The sequence below is a fragment of the Rhinatrema bivittatum genome, chromosome 5 (assembly GCF_901001135.1).
Source record: "Rhinatrema bivittatum chromosome 5, aRhiBiv1.1, whole genome shotgun sequence".
NCBI lineage: Eukaryota > Metazoa > Chordata > Amphibia > Gymnophiona > Rhinatrematidae > Rhinatrema > Rhinatrema bivittatum.
This window is the reverse complement of record NC_042619.1, coordinates 98290899-98305415: the sequence shown is the minus strand read 5'-3', so window position 1 is coordinate 98305415 and position 14517 is coordinate 98290899. Positions and strand designations below refer to the sequence as shown.

Genomic DNA, 14517 nt, shown 5'->3' with positions numbered 1-14517 from the left:
AATAATGTGGATAAAGTTCAAAGGACAATAGCAAAACTGATTAGAAGTCTAGACAATATGACCGCAAAGGAAATGGATAGGGAAGTGTATTCATTTTTAAACAAAATGAAAAACATGTTGAAACACCTGCTTTAGTTTCATTTTTAAACAAAATTTTAAAAAATCCTCAGAAATTCTTTTTTTGTTGTTGTTGACTTTAATATTTGAAAGTCAACACACAAAAAAATGAGAGCTGCCAAAACAGTAAAATTAATTCCCCTGCCCCTGCCCCCAGAAGTCTCTTAGCCCCTACCTAGGGTCTGCGAAATAGAAAGGGGCAAGAGTGACACACATGAAATGAAATAAACATAATGAAACAAACAAAATTTCCCTGTGAGGTAACTTGAGAGCAATATTTAGATATATGAAGAAAACAGAGATGAATTCTCTACCTCCACTCGGAAAGGACAAATAGATATGGTTTAAATAGCAGCACAGATAGTTTATTTTGTGTCAATAAGAACATTCTAATATTAAGGGTAGTAAAGCAAAAGCATAAGTTATCTAGGGAGAATATAGACTGGAGGGTTTTAAATAAAGGTTAGATAAAATCTGCTTGAGATGGTTCTGGTAGGTGGATCATGCATGGAGGCCTTTACTGATTCCTTCCAGGCTTGCATTGTGGCATACACAATGTAGGCAGTTGCCTATGCTGCCAAATTTTAAAGGTGTCATGCCACCATGCTGCCATCTGAGCCTGCCACTGACATGAAAAGAAAAACAAAACAATGGACTATGCTCTTGAGCTGGTGTCCATAGCAGCAGAAACAACAACAAAAAGAAATGTGTGAGGTCTTTGAGTTGGATGAATTAACAGGTTCTATGGTGGCCTTGATCGTTCCAGGATTTCATTAGTAACAGAAAGCCAATGCAGAAGGTTTGTATGGTGCTACTGCATGATCTGTGAGTACACGGAAACTCACAGGCCCTGCAATTTTTTATTGCTACTGCTGCAGTCATTGGATCAAGCTCTCCTTCAGGTGAGGGAGGTCATGGAGGAAGAGAAGAGTTGAGCAGGAGTACTCTTGGACAGGAAGTCTCCCCTCATGTGGCACTGATCCTTCAGAAAAGTGGAGGAGAGGAACACACACACATGCACACACACACACCACACACACATACCCTAAAGACCATAAGATTTGCCATACAGGGTCAGACCAAAGGTCTATCAAGCCCAGAATCCTGTTTCCAACAGTAGCCAATCCTAGTCACAAATACCTGGCAGGATTCCAAAAAGTCAATAGGTTCCATGCTGCTTTCCCCAAGTCCAACTTAATGGTTTATGGATTTTTCTTCCAGGAACTTGTCTAGATCTTTTTTTAAACCCTGTCACACTAACAGCTTTCACCACAATCTCCAGAAATGAATTCCAGAGTTTAATTATGTGTTGAGTAAAAAAAATATGTTCTCCTCCTATTTACTTAAATGTATCACCCTGTAACTTCATTCAGTGTACCCTAGTTTTTGTAGTTTTTGAAAGAGTAAACAACCAATTCAAGTTTACGCATGCCACTCCACTCATTATTTCATAGCCCTTTATCATATCTCCCCTCAGCCATATCTTCTCCAAACTGAAGATTCCTAACCTCTTTAGCCTTTCTTCATAAGGAAATCATTCCATCTGGTTTATCATTTTGGTCACCCTTCTCCATACCTTTTCTAATTCTGCTATATCTTTTTTGAGATGCGGTGACCAGAACTTCACACAATACTCAAGGTTAGGTCACATCATGGAGCAATACAGAGGCATTACATATTCTCTGTTTTATTCTCCATTCCTTTCCTATTAATTCCTAGCATTCTTTATAATTTATATTTTATTTGGATTTTCAACAAATTCTTTTATGTTTCCAAAAATCAAGAAATTTATCTTTAGTACTTAAAACAAAACAAGGAATACACCTCAAAAAAAATTTTTTCAGTACATCAGATTTATAGTCCCCAACAATGGGAGGATATACAAAGAAAATAACCTAAATTACTTAATAAAATTAGTATACATATACTGAAAAAGAGACTTTTACATTTTTTTTTATCTTTTATTTATTGCTTTTTACACTCAGTTAACAAGAATAAACTTGACAAGAAATGATATACAGTGATAAATGAATCTCTCAAATCATAGGAAATATTGGACAAGGATAATAAACACAATATTCATTCCCTGTATTATCCTGTTAGACCACAATAATGGGGGGATTCTTGTGAAAATCAGAAGGAAATTAAATCTATCTAGATCAATTTTAGAATAGACCACAAAAACTAGTGAACATTTACTTTCTAGGGTCGGATCACATTACTTGGAACTTGTTCTAACAAGCGATGGCTCAGGGTTGACTTTACTATTGATAAAAGAGGTTAATTGTAATGGGTCGAAAAACACGTATTTGACCCCAGCATGTTTCACCACACATTTACAGGGGAAATACAACCAAAAAGAGGCACCCAGACCTATAATAGCTGGGCACATCATTAGAAATCGCTTTCTTTTCACTTGTGTGGTTTTTGCAACAGCCGGGAACATATGGATTTTTTCCCCTAGAAATAATGCATCTCTATGTCTGAAAAACATTTTTAAGACAAATTCTGTGTCTGAATCCAGTGCTAATGTCACTATTAAAGTTGAAGTTTTTACTTCTTCGATTGAGCTTTCCAGAAAAGAAGATAAGTGTGAGGTATCAATTATAGGAGATACCTCAGTTCTTACATTCACTTGCAAAGAAGCCTTAAAGGGCAAATAATAAGCCTTAGAAATCGGGGGAATCATTTCTTGTTTATAGGTAAAGTTTCCAGAAAATATTTATGGAGCATTTCAATTGGTGACACAAATTTTTTCTTAGGAAAATTTAACATCCTAAGATTGCAGCGATGAATTCTGTTCTCCAGATTTTCCATTTTATTTTGTAGATAAGAGTGACCCTTAATCACAGTGTCCACTGTCCACAGACTTTTGCAAACTTATCCCTTTAGTCTCCAAAACCACATTTTGCTCCTTAATTTCAGAAATTTGGGATCTTATGGCATTAACTTGGCCAGTTATTTCTTGTTGTTGAGATATAAAACATGAGAGTTGGTTTGAAAGCTTGGTAATAGCTTCCCAAATGATTTCCAGAGTTATTAAAGATGGCGTTGATAAGGTAAAAGATGTTACCTCGGTATCAGACTGAGGAGACACAATTGTTTGATTCATAGCTCGATCAAATCCAGTGTTCTCATCGCTTGTTGTCCGGCTAACCGCTCCTTGTGTTTGCCCTTCCACCATGGCTCCACCTGACGCTGAGGCAGCCGGCTGCCTACGATCTTCCTCATGTGACAGGAGCTGAATGATCGCGTCATCCCTCTTCATGGGGGGGCCAGGTTGAGGAGGGGCCCAACTCAGCTCCGGCGATAATGTTGACTCCAGGTCCGGGGAGGTTTGCGTTGGTCCACCACATGCACTCCCTTCCAAGGACTTCACTTCGGAGCAAATCTCCAGGTTCCGGACGACTTGTAGATCCCTAGAACCGGTCACAGGCAACATCTCGGCAACGTCGGGGTAGGATCTTGCCTTCCCCTTTCTTTTTCCCATAGCTGTTTGAGGAAATCCTTTCAAAGTAATTATTTTTATTTGGGAATTGAGAAGCGTTCCCGGCACAAGCATGCAGCCATCTTGGAATTCCTCCTTTTACATTACAGTCATTTTACCTCATCCCTGTTCTTTATCAGTCAAGAATATCTCTAGATGGGTGGGTTCTTGAAAAATAAATTTATTCCTAGCATTCTATTTGCTTTTTTGGCCACTGCCACACACTGAGCAGAGGATTTCAACATATTATCCACAATGACACTTAGATCCTTTTCCTGGACGGTGACTTCCAATGTGGAACCTTGCACCTTGTAAGTATAATTTGGGTTCCTCTTCCCTATGGTAGGAGCACTGGATGGCCGGCGCCATCTTTAAAGATGGCGCCGGCCATCTTTACTCATCAGCCCCTATTATAGAGTATAGTATAATAGGGCGCCGGCCATCCAGTGCTCCTACCATGTGACAGGGGCCGGCCAATGGCACGGATACCCTGTCACATGGTAAGGGCAAAGGGGCATCGGCGCCATTTTTTTTAGAACAGCTGATGCCTGGGAACGGGAAATCTCTTCCCAAGGCCCCCCTGGATCTCTCCTCTCCCCGAGGCCCCCCTGGATCTCTCCCCGAGGCCCCCCGAGGCCCCCCTGGACCACCAGGTAATTTTAAAAGGTTTTGGGGGGTCGGGAGGGGTAAGGAGGGGGTTCGATTTAAAGGGTCGGGTGGGGTTTTTTTTTTTAGCGGCGCAGGCCTCCCTAAAAAAAAAGGGTCGGGAGGGTGGTTGATTTAAAGGGTCGGGTGGATTTTTTTTTTATCAGGCCATCGGCGCCATTTTAATTAGTGGCAGCCAAAATGGCGTGGATGGCCCGAGAGCGGGAGATCGCGCCGGGACCCCCCCCCCCCCCCCCCCCACTGGACCACCAGGTAACTTAACATTTTGGGGGGGTTCGGGAGGGTGGGGGAGGGTAAGGAATTGGTTTTAAAGGGTCGGGGTGGGTTTAAGGGTTGTTTTGGTGTGCCGGTTTTCCCGCCCTCCCCCAAATAATTCCCGTGCCCTATTTAACGATACAATGCAAATGCCCCTGACGATAAATCGGGGGCATTTGTATTGTATCGTGCACTCTAACGATTTAGGACGATTTTAAAATTATCTGACGATAATTTTAATCGTTCAAAAACGATTCACATCCCTAGTAAAAACTGCTTTTCTGTGCACCCTCTGACTTAATATCATGGCGATATTAAGTCGGAGGTCCCGAAGGGTAAAAAAAGTAAAAAAAAAAATTTGAAGTCAGTCCGCGGCTGTTGGGTCGAAAACCGGATGCTCAATTTTGCCGGCGTCTGGTTTCCGAGCCCGTGGCTGTCAGCGGGCTCGGGAACTGACGCTGGCAAAATTGAGCATCGGCTGTCAAACCCGCTGACAGCCGCCGCTCTGGGCCAAAAGGAGGCGCTAGGGACACGCTAAAAGTCCCTGGGGGTCCAGCGGGGGTCCGGGAGCGATCTCCTGCACTCATGACGTCGGGTGACAGGAACCAAAATGGCGCCGGCGCTACCTTTGCCCTGTCATATGGTAAGGGCAAAGGGCCACCGGCGCCATTTCTATTAACGCAGCCGTAGCCCGAGAGCGGGAGATCGCGCTGGGATCCCCCACTGGACCCCAGGTAATTTAAAATATTTTGGGGGGTTCGGGAGGGTGGGGGATTTGTTTTAAAGGGTCGGGGTGGGTTTTAGGGTTGTTTTGGTGTGCCGGTTTTCCCGCCGATTTACGATTTGGCGATTTTTTAACAAAAAAACCCATGACGATCAGATTTCCCTCCCCCCCCCCCCAGCGAAAATCGATCGTTAAGACGATCGATCACACGATTCACATCCCTACCAGGTAGTAGCTATCGTTCCCATGAGCCACCCACTCTTCATTCACATTCCTTTCCAGATAACAGGGAAAACACACAGGACTGCTTCTATGGCCAAGACCAAAAGCAAAGCATGCTCAAGCAGCATGTCTGATTATAAATATTACTACCCTTAACATAAGGTTTGGTGGTAACCAGCACAGAACAGCAATTACTACCCTAAATAGAGACAGAAAGGTATCCTGCACAGAGCGGCGGTTAGGTTACTACTATATGAAACTTCCTGGGCAGACTGGATGGACCATTTTGTCTTTTTTGCCATTGTTACTATGTTTATTACTATGTTACTATTTATAAAATCATGAGTGGGATGGAACAGATAAATAGGGAATAGTTAATTATCCTTTCAAATGGTTCAAAGACTAGGGGACATTTCATGAAACTAACAGGTAACAGATTAAAAACAAAACTGAGAAATTTTTTTTTTCATTCAATGCCCAATCAAGTTGTGGAATTTGTTGCTGGAGGTCATGGTCAAAGCATGTAGTATAGCTGGGTTTAAAAGGGGTTTGGTCAAGTTCTTAGAGGAACAGTCCATAAACTATTATTAGCCAAGTAGATCTGAGAAAGCCGCGGCTTATCCTTGGGTAGCTTGTGACCGCCATTGGAGACAGGGTGCTGGGTTCAATGGACCTTTGCTCTGACGCAGTATGGCACATCTTATTACTCTTTGTAAACCCTGTTCATTACACAGAAACTAGTTCTGCAATGTGTTGAGAAATGAATTACACCATCCACTTACAACACAACTAACATTTTGTAATAATCATAGTACTATCATTTGCTAGGAATTTGAAGATCTTTAGTAAGATTTAAATGTTAGTAACTGCAAGACCTCACAAAATCCATCACTTGGGTTATTCTACAGAACTTTTTTTATTAGGCAAAAAGATGCACTGTATCATTTTCCAGTTTCCAAATATGTTTAATGACAGATTGTGATTTATAGTACTTATTAGTGATGTGCATTCATTTTAAACAAAATAGACAATGGCAACAACATTGTCTATTTCATTTTGTTTCAGAAGCGCCATGAAACAAAAAAAATGACAAAATATTATAAAAATGTGTATTTTGTGTTAGTGCACATTAACTGAAAATGTTACTAATAAGTTAAAAAGTGTCAATTGGGGGAGCAGTTTGTTAGCTAGAGGTATGGTTCAGCATTCCCATTAGCTGTGTCCTCAGTTACTTATTTGTGCTGCCTAAAAGACAGGAAACAGAGAGTAGGATTAAATGGACAATTTTCTCAGTGGAAGGGAGTGGGCAGTGGAGTGCCTCGGGGATCTGTATTAGGACCCTTACTTTTCAATATATTTATAAATGATCTGGAAAGAAATACGACGAGTGAGATAATCAAATTTGCAGATGACACAAAATTGTTCAGAGTAGTTAAATCACAAGCAGACTGTGATAAATTGCAGGAAGACCTTGTGAGACTGGAAAATTGGGCATCCAAATGGCAGATGAAATTTAATGTGGATAAGTGCAAGGTGATGCATATAGGGAAAAATAAGATAAATCAATCAGGCAAATGTGCAGAAAAATTCAATGTCCACACATGATTTTAAGTAGAAAATGTTATACTTTTAAGATGGCAACTCCACAGGGAAAAATAATCCATGCTATTGTTACACAATTTTAGGTTCCATATTAAGTGCTACCACCCAAGAAAGAGATCTAGGCGTCATAGTGGATGACACATTGTAATCGTCAGTTCAGTGTGCTGCGGCAGAATGTTGGGAATTATTAGAAAGGGAATGGTGAATAAAACGGAAAATGTTATAATGCCTTTGTATCGCTCCATGGTGAGACCGCACCTTGAATACTGTGTACAATTTTGGTCGCCGCATCTCAAAAAAGATATAGTTGCGATGGAGAAGGTACAGAGAAGGGCGATCAAAATGATAAGGGGAATGGAACAGCTCCCTATGAGGAAACACTAAAGAGGTTAGGACTTTTCAGCTTGGAGAAGAGACGGCTGAGGGGGGATATGATAGAGACTAATCGGAGAAAACTAATCGGAGAAACTAAACTAATTGGAGAAAGTTCTTCTTCACTCAATGCACAATTAAACTCTGGAATTTGTTGCCAGAGGACGTGGTTAGTGCAGTTAGTATAGCTGTGTTTAAAAAAGGATTGGATAAGTTCTTGGAGAAGTCCATTACCTGCTATTATTTGATCCAGCGCTGCCAAGCTCATCTCACATCTCACTGACGCCAAGCTCCGCAGGGGCCTCCCCGAACGCCTCCACCAGCATCAAGGGAGCCTAACAAACTGACCCCCCTCGAAATCGCCTGCAACCAGCAGCACAGGCCTCAGAAAGGCCTCCTTTCAGCAGCATCACCCATCCTGAAGCAAAGCCAGCCCCCTGATGTCAGAGGAGGGGCCGGGTGAGTGGTGTTTAAATTTAAACTCACCCCAGGGGACCCATCCAGCACTGCTGAGCTCATCTTACATCTCACTGACGCCAAGCTCCGCAGGGGCCTCCCCAAACGCCTCCACCAGCATCGAGGGAGCCTAACAAACCGACCCCCCCTCGAAATCGCCTGCAACCAGCAGCACAGGTCTCAGAAAGGCCTCCTTTCAGCAGCACCACCCATCTTGAAGCGAAGCCAGCACCTGACAAGCGAAGCCAGCCCCCTGATGTCAGAGGAGGGGCAGCCTGGTGTGTGAGGCGGGTGACCTGTCACCCCCATACAGTTATCCCAGTTACCCCCCACTCATACCAGGCTGCCTCTCTCTCCCACATGTCACCCCATAGTCACCTCAGTTACTTCCCCCTCTCACCAGTCGAACCCCCACACAAAACAAGCAGCCTCTTACCAGTCACCATCACAACCAGTCTCTCTCTCCCACCTGTCACCCCATACAGTCACCTCAGTCACCTCAGTCATTCCCCCTTTCACCAGTCACCCCCACATACAGCAGGCTGCCTCTCTCTCACCAATCACCACCCAGCCAGTCTTTCCCCCACCTGTCACCCCATACAGCCACCCCAGACACTCCCTTTCCCACCATATCTCCCCATACCAGGCTGCCTCTCTCTCACCTGTCACCATCTCAACCAATCTCTCTCCCATCTGTCACCCCAGTCATTCCAGTCACTCGCCCCTCTCACCAGTCACCCCCACACACATCAGGTTGCCTCTCTTTCACCAGTCACCACCCCAACCAGTCTCTCTCTCACTTGTCACCCCATAGTGTTATCCCAGTCACTCCCCCTCTCACCAGTCAACCCCCACATACCAGGCTGCCTCTCTTTCACCAGTCACCACCTCAACCAGTATGTAACCCTTACATGACACACCATACAGTCATCCTGGTTACTCTCCCTCTCACCAGTCACCCCCACACACCAGGCTGCCTCTCTCTCACCAGTCACCACCCCAAGTAATTTCTCTCCCACATATCATCTCATACATTCACTCCAGTCACTTCCCCTCTCACCAGTCACCCCCTCCACCCAAACACACAGACAGACACCAGGGGAAAGCAAAGTATGCATATCCCAAAATGCCAGGGTCCCTTTCCTAAAATACAAAGGGATTGGCAAATTCAAAATATGCATTTGCATTCCATGCTTTTGCTGACTAGAATTTAAAGGTATTATTATATCACTGGCCATCCCTCACAAACACCACCTTGCAACCTTGGCAGTACAAACAAGTAACTAAGGACACAGCTAATGGGAATTCAGAACCATACCTCTAGCGCTTGTTTTTAAGCTGTCCCCACATGGGTTAACATGCTTTACAAGCAGTATATTAAACAACTTTTAATAATAATGAGGAGCACGTCTGGTCCGGTCTTGCAGTGTCCTGCCACGTAGATAGCTGGTGGCATTCCATCACATTGAGGAGCCACAAGGTGGAGTTGGGGCAGGCGGCATCATGCCACGAAGGTAGCTGGTGATGAGGAGCCGCGAGACAGGGCTAGCTGGGGGAGGTGAGTGCGGCAGATCGTGGGAGCAACTCGTGGACCACTAAATGCAACAACTTAAGGTATAGATTTCACATCCCCTCATGTCTAAGATTGCCAACTGGCAGGTATTTGGCCAATCTGGTTAATTTAAATTAAGGGAGGCTGGCAGAAGCATTAAACCAGCAATATAATTATCGGCAATCTAAGGCTGCAGTGCTGTTTTCAGAAGAATGCTGGATGCTGAACCAGGATGATGATAGCCCTGTGTCCTCCTAGCTCACGGTTTGGGGTAGGGTGGCGGGTCCAGAGAAATCGAGGGGGCTTGTCACTTGACATGTTTTAATGGATGGAGGGGGATTTGCTGGCCATTTTTTCCATAATATTGAATGGGTGGGAGGGGAGGATTAACCGTGGCACTGTTTTTATTTTTTTATATTGGGTGAGTGGAAGGGAGGGAGAGAATGTAGATTGGCCCAAGGGACAGTATTTATTTCTTAATATCAAGAGAGAGGAGGATCTGCCCATGGCACTGTCTTTAATTTTTAATATTGAACAGGATGGAGGGACTGGGATCAGCTGCTAGACAGTCTTTTTTTTTAATATATTGGGAAGGGGGATAGGGCAAAGGAAGTGCCTTTTTAGCAGCTAAATTTATCCTCTTATGAAAATTAGCCATCTAAATTTAGCCGCTCAGCCCAGAGAACTTTCAAAGGTTTTGATCTAACTGGTTAAGTATTTACTTAACTGGCTAGAAAGAAACTCCTCAAGTCTCTTGACCTGTATGTTTTTTCTTGATTAGATTGTAAGCTGTATTGAGCAAGGTCTGTCTCTTATGCATTGTTTTGCATCAAAATGGAAGAACACTAAAACAGGCTTCGGAAACATTCATTCCTCTCTTGGGAAGCGAGTAGCTTTCGTAAAGAGCAGTATCCGTGTCCAGTCACGAGGATCTCTTTCAACTTTGACAGCCAGTTGGCGGTTTCATCCTCATTGCTGCATCATGTTGTGAACCCCTGCAAAAGAAAGACATTTTCAAAATGCCGCAGTGTCCGGTGTTTGGGCAAAAGAGTTTGTGATTTGTTTCACAGGCAAGTACAATACTGAGGAATGAATGTTTCTGAAGCCTGTTTTGGTGCTTTTCCATTTCAGCAAACCAAGACAAGTACTAGCTTTTTATTCTGATTTGTAGTAGTTCTGTGGGTGATTCAAACTGTTCCAAGACTGATGATTCAAATCATTAATAGGACACGAGGCACTAAAAAAGCATATGGTGCATTCCCGGTACTTTCTTTATGAGGTCTTTATACACCATTAAAATAGTGTTCATGAAGAAGTGTTCCTTATGATGCGCATGTCTATGTGAGTGAAATACATTATATATGTCATATTGGTTTATTCACTAGAAAAGGTTTTTTTCAATTTTTGTGCATGTGAGTATCAGCCCCTCCCCCCACTCCCCCAAACATAACACTATTTATCTGTAAACCTTACCCAGGTTGTTTAATCCCCAGGGCACACAATCTTACAACCTTTGGAGCTGCTCTGGCTAGCTGACTTCCTCCCAGCTCCACTCTTGATCCCTGGGGGGAATTCTCTCCATGGGAGGAGACTCTCGTCTATGGCCCAGACAATGAAAGAAACTTTAGTGTGTCCCTTGTCTGTATTTCCCTCCTCTGGAAGGAGATGCTGTGAATAACCAAACAGGACCAGGTGCTAGGTGTTAAATAATAATCTACTGATTGCTTTAAGGCAAACAAAAGTCCATCTTAAATATTTGTGCAGTTACAGATGATGTCTTTACAGATAGAGTGCTTCACTGTGGGCAGGTGTCTTTTTCTTTCAGCGCACTAGTGGAGCTTCCCATGGTGCTGTAAATTGGGCACTAAAAGCTCTCCCAGCGGCTTAACTGGGATTCCTAGTTCAGGGGTCCCCTTCATGCATTGCAAAACTCCTATCTTACAGTCCAGTGTCTTCCCGAACATCCAGCCCTGTGTCCTGGTCCCAAATTAGTGGGGATCCGGATGGCTGGGGTCTCCTCGTTCTTCCTTGAACTCTATTAAGCTGGTCTAAAAGGGAGACTCCTTGGGTTGGGTGGGTTGGGTTTGGGTGGGAACCTGCTGATCCAGCCAGGCTTGAAACCTCTTCACAACAAAAATTAAATTTTCCTTCTTGAAAAAGCAGGATATATTTCGGCCATCAAAAATCTCACTCAGATCTGACACCAGTCTTGCCCACCTAGGGAGCAGAGTGATGCTCACATATCTTCAGTCCTCTGGCTTGAGGGCCCTTTTGCCCCAAAGGGGAATCCGGCAAAAATCTATCACACTGAACGAAATACTCAGGGATCCTCTGGCAGGTGGAGAACAGAAGCCAGCCCCCTACAAAAAAGGGGAAACCTGATGAGGCAGGAGGCCTCAGCAGGGAGGAAAACATTCTACATCTTGCCTCTCTGGTGTTTGCTCTAAAATGAAACTGGCCACACCTTGAACCACAAAAAGGTGGGAGATGAATAGCTGAAGATGTTATATTTCTGGAAATGGAAGTAGGGATATTTAGTGGTGGACTGGAAAGTCGGGCCACATAGACCCCTTCATGTGTTTTTATTGTAGTAGCCAGGCCCTGATGAAAATGCATTCAAGAAATATTATAAGTAAAGTAACAACATATTGATCCCCTGTGAGCATAAGAACATATGAAGCGCTATACTGGGTCAGACCAAGGCTCCATCGAGCCCAGCACCCTTTCTCCAACAGTGTCCAATCTGGAGCTCTAGGAAGTTTTCGGCTGATCCCAAGAGTAGATCCATTTCTTGTTGCCCACTCCCAAGATATAAAGCAAACATTTTAACCACTTTAAACCAAGCTATTACAAAATACTTCAAGCCAAGTATTACAGATTCAGATCTGGCACATGTTCTGGCAATGGAGCAATTGCCTGCCTAAGGAGATTACTCAGTTCTTGCAGTGTGCTGCTTTTCATTTATGGGTACTGACTTAAGGGTCTTTCAAACATTTGTTTTTAAATAGAGACCTGCTCAGCTGTCTTGCAAACAAGCAAAGTACAGGATGCTGCAGGAGTATATAATAACAGACTTCTGCTTTTCTCTGCAGCCAAAGAGATATTTTCAAGTCAATTTTCAAAAGGTTTAGGCTCCTAACTTTCAGGCCGATTCAGTAAAGTTCGCGGGAGAGCGCCCGCTCTCCCGGCGCGCACACAGGCCAGTGTCCTGTGTGCGTGATTCAGTAAACCAAAATATTTAAATTAGGGCCCGCGGTAAAAAGAGGTGCTAGGGACACTAGCGCGTCCCTAGCGCCTCTTTTTGGGCAGGAGCGGCGGCTGTCAGCGGGTTTGACAGCCGACGCTCAATTTTGCTGGCGTCGGTTCTCGAGCCCGCTGAAAGCCACGGGTTCGGAAACTGGACGCCGGCAAAATTGAGCGTCTTGTTTTCAACCCGCGAGCCGTGGGCTGATTTTAAATTTTTATTTTTTTTTACTTTTTTTAACTTTTGGGACCTCCGACTTAATGTCGCCATGATATTAAGTCGGAGGGTGCACAGAAAAGTAGTTTTTACTGCTTTTCTGTGCACTTCCCCGGCCCCGGCAGAAATTAACGCCTACCTTTGGGTAGGCGCTAATTTCTGAAAGTAAAATGTGCGGCTTGGGGAGGGGGGTTGGACGCTCATTTTCGACGCGCTATTGCCTCTTACTGAATAAGGGGTAAAGCTAGCGCGTCAAAAATGCGCGTCCAAATGCCGGTTAACAGTGCGCTCCACTGGAGCGCACTGTACTGTATCAGCCTGTTTGAGAGTTAGGGCCATAAATTAGCTCTTTTGAAAATTTTCTTGGGGTGAGTAGTTAATTTATGTCCCTAAAAACCGGGTGGCTATATGGGCAAAGTTTGAGAATAAAAGTTAGAAGCTTAGCACTGATTTTCAATACTGTACTCTTAAGGGTAAATTTTCAAAGCACTGTATATGCTAAAACCGGGGAATACGTGTGTGGCCTGGCCATGTGCGCACTGAGCGCATATTTAAAATGGCCCAGCCACGCGCGTATTTGTTGCATTCACTCCGCGGCCGGCTTCCCTCACCCATCAGGGCCTGGGGACGGTTCCCTCCTCCTCCGTGACGTGCCACCACCATTGTGCCTCTTCCCCGCGGCAAAGAATGCCGCCAGCACCTGGCAGCAGTCTCTTGGACTCTTAAAGGGACCGCAGCGGGAGAATTTCCCACGGATCCCATCCGACGTCATCAAGCAGGGACTACTTAAACCTAGTCCCTGCTCTTCAGACTTGCCTATGCAACAAGGCATGTCTTCGGAGAAGCTGCTCATTCTGCTCGTGTTCCTGATTCCGTGTTCCGCCTTGTGCTCCTGATCTGGTATTCTCCCTGACCATGTGTTACTGCCTCCTGGTCCAGTTTTCTCCATTGCCCTCCATCATCCTGGTCCTGTCTCCCTCAGACTGATTTCTGGCCTCAACCCTTGGATTGTTCACTGGATTTTGCTGCCCACTGCCTGTCTCGACCCTCGGACTGTTCTCTGGATTCCGCTGCCTGCCGCCTGCCTCGATCGCTGGACTGTCCACCTGACTCCGCTGTTAACCCCTGCCTTGGGTCTGAATCACCACAGCCCCATGATCTGCCTCCCGACGATGAGGACCTGTTGGATCTTCTCCTTAGGTAAGGTCGATCTCGTCTCGGCTCAGGGGTCCACCGAAGCAACAGTATTCCCAGGTATGCGCAGAAGTGCCGGCCTCTCTGAAATGGGAGGGGCGGGGAAGGTGCCGGCCGGGACAACGGCCATTAGGCCCTGTCCTGGGAAAGTGCACGCCGGCAGCCAGCCAGTGCACATAACTTACTTCTGCTCCAAAGGAGAAGGTAAGTTTAAAACAACAAAAAAAAAATTGTTAGGTAGGTAGGGGGTAGGAGTTGGGGAGGAGAGGAGAGGAGAGGGGAAAAGGTAGGAAGGCTAGGTAGGGGTGTAGGGAACTGGGCAAAGGCCCAATCACTTCCCCGTGTGTACTTTAAAAAATTCAACCCCTCTGCTCACGCGAGTCGTGACTCGGGCGCACATGTGCACGCTG

General features: G+C 44.8%; 1 protein-coding gene and 1 long non-coding RNA gene across 3 annotated transcripts in view; one reads left to right on the top strand and one right to left on the bottom strand.

Moving 5' to 3' along the window:
* ALOX5AP (arachidonate 5-lipoxygenase activating protein) overlaps positions 1 to 14517 on the top strand; it is a 52207-nt gene that overhangs the window by 13873 nt on the left and 23817 nt on the right. The gene's annotated exons all lie outside the window — the stretch shown is intronic.
* The window catches only part of LOC115092106, a 65411-nt gene continuing 58462 nt past the window's right edge, over positions 7569 to 14517 (bottom strand). For both annotated transcript variants that reach the window (XR_003856904.1, XR_003856903.1), the window contains one exon: positions 7569 to 10448. This is a non-coding gene — a long non-coding RNA (uncharacterized LOC115092106). The remainder of the gene's footprint in view (positions 10449 to 14517) is intronic.